This window comes from Cricetulus griseus, chromosome 2 (assembly GCF_003668045.3).
Source record: "Cricetulus griseus strain 17A/GY chromosome 2, alternate assembly CriGri-PICRH-1.0, whole genome shotgun sequence".
Lineage (NCBI taxonomy): Eukaryota > Metazoa > Chordata > Mammalia > Rodentia > Cricetidae > Cricetulus > Cricetulus griseus.
Window position 1 is genome coordinate 446,229,253 of NC_048595.1, and position 2,747 is coordinate 446,231,999.

At 39.5% G+C, this 2,747-nt stretch overlaps 1 pseudogene; it reads right to left on the minus strand.

Moving 5' to 3' along the window:
- Nucleotides 1–1,325: 1,325 nt before the first annotated feature.
- Nucleotides 1,326–1,932, minus strand: LOC100774753 (annotated as a pseudogene).
- Between the last annotated feature and the right edge of the window lie 815 nt (nucleotides 1,933–2,747).

Consider the following 2,747-nt stretch of genomic DNA (forward strand, 5'->3'; position numbering starts at 1 on the left):
AAGTGGTCTATGGTAAAATTTCCCATATCAATCTCTGTTTGAATTTCTAATTTCTTTACTCAGAACGGAGCACCATTTCCCTTCATCAACAGTGATTTCAAGAATCTTATGAAGGTGACTTCTTTTACATTTAAAGGACGATTTTGAGGATAACCAATTGTCTCATTAAAACTAGAGTGCCCGGGTATCCTAGATAGGATAATTCCTATCTGAAATTCCAGGAGACAAGCAATTGTGTGAAAAGTTAGAAAGGAAATTTTTCCTAGTACTTACCACCCATTTCAGGGAGCTGAGAATTACTGACCTAGTTTTTCCTGTTTATATCAGATTGTAAAATTGATAATTAAACTCTTAACTGCAGGCATGCTGAGAGAAGAAGTGATACATGCCAGACCTGTCTTTTTTTTTTTTTTGGTTTTTCGAGACAGGGTTTCTCTGTGTAGCTTTGGAGCCTATCCTGGCACTCTCTCTGGAGACCAGGCTGGCCTCGAACTCACTGAGATCTGCCTGTCTCTGGCTCCTGAGTGCTGGGATTAAAGGCATGCTACCAATGCCCGGCAAGCCAGATCTGTCTTAACTATACATTGATATCTTTCTTTTGAAGAGAGCCATTCAGTGGTTGTCCAGTTATATTAAGAAAAAGTCAGACTAAGACACTGGTTTTACTGTTGTGCCTCAAGGATCATGTGAGTTGCTACCTGCTTTCAGCTTTCCTTAATTTAGTGCTCTTACAATACTTAAATGACTCTGTAGTAATTTATTTGCTTGTCTCTATGATCTATTAAACTGTAGATACTGTAACATCAAGACTATACTGTACTTACTACTGCTAGTAAAGAACAGTATCTTTACACAGACTCCATTTGACTAGACTTGACTTCTGCTCTTTGTATCCACCAAGAGATATTGTGAAGATAATCTGGTACAGTGAGCACCTATGGAACAGAGTCAGCTCTACTGTCTTTTTTTTTTTTCTCTTTTCCAAGTTTTTTTTTTCACTAACATCAGGTTAAATATTTCCACAAAACTGTGTTCTGGTCAATGACTATCTGTTTTTTTCTTTTCTTTTCATTTTTTTTTTTGGCTTCCCAAAATGGTAATACCAAGATTTCTGTGGGTCAGGGAGAAGAGACCACTTCAAGAAGCATTGCAGCTACTCATCTTTCCCAAGGCAACAGAGTTGGGCATCTGGCTGTTCAACAAAACAAAGCTTAACTAGCATCCGAGAGGGCAGGCAGACAAACCAGACTGTAGACACTCTTCAACTCATCAAATCAGCCCGGAGAAAACTATTCTACACCAATATAAGAGGCATTGATTGCCACTCATCTCTTCTTTTTCTGTTGCCACAACATTTTTCTTCTTTTAATCATCATATCATGTAGTTTCTCTAGTCCTCACTTTAGTCTATCTCCTATGATTGCACAGGTGGGCTGCAAATGCTGCCAAGGAGTTGATGAGCTCGGTTCACCCATGGCTAACAATTTCTCAATTTCTGAAAGAGACAGTGGGTTCCTCAGGTCTTGCTTGTTATCGACTATAAGCACAGGGACTCCTTGGTTTTCTTATATCCTAGTTATTTTGTGAAGTTCAGTTTTGGCTTCTTCCATTCTCTGGACATTGACAGAGTCCACCAAAGATAATGCCATCTGCGCATCGGGTATATGACTTCCACAGTAGCCTTGATTTCTCTTGACCACCTACATCCCAGAAGTGAAAAGTGACTGTTTTGCAATTGCCCAAGCTTACCTTAATTTTCTCAGTGTTAAATCCTTTGGTAGCTACGTTATTTACAAATTCATTGAACTGCAACCTGTGTAAACGGTTGTCTTCCCAGCGCGGTCCAGACCCAGAATCACAACAGGAAGGGACTGACTGAAAGGACAGCAGGCTGGAAAGGATGGAAGTCTAGTCTGAAAGTCCATTCCCCATTTCCAGCTGCAAATGGTGTCCCAAACCAAAGGTGTTCTTCTTGTCTGCTTACAGTTTCTCTTCCTGGGTGATCGACCTATGAGACTGCTGGCTGATGGTCCCCCATCGTCCCTTCTCCAAGGCTGTGAGCCCATGGGGAGTCCTTCCCAGGGCAGCGCCAGCCCAGCTCTACTGTCTTTAGGGCGGCTCTTCCCACTCCTTGAAATGGAGTATAGATAGCTGTTAAGATCCTGTCATCAAAGAAGGCAGATTACTCTCACACAAGCATCAAAGAGGATGCGAACAAGAGACTGTGAAGTTCAATATATGTGCAAATTATACAGGGCTTCTTGAGTTTTGATGACTGCTTCTTTGTCAGTTATAACCCTGTGTGTTTTCATCATATACTGCCTATGGTGCTTTATTATGAAGAGACTGGCAAGGACCAAGTTATAAAAAAAAAAATATTTCATTATTCTATACCTGATATGCCACAGATATTTTTCATTTTCTATTCTTATAATTTGGGGGTGAAAGTAAAGCTAAACTTATAATTGTTAACAAAATATTTCTGTTAGTTACTAAATACACATAATAGGAAGTGTTTCATATTATAGGGAGCTACTCAAAAGCCTTCAAAGTTTAGAATAAAGCTATGTGTTTACTGCAAATTGGCATTTCATCTGATGACATATAACATATATGATGGTGATTCCAAAACCAACATTTCTTAGAAACATAATTGCTTTCTTAGTGTGTTCATGTTTCATGGTATTCTTATAGCTACAGTCATCTGCATTCCTGTTTCTGAGGTCTTGGCTCAGCTGTTAAGCAAT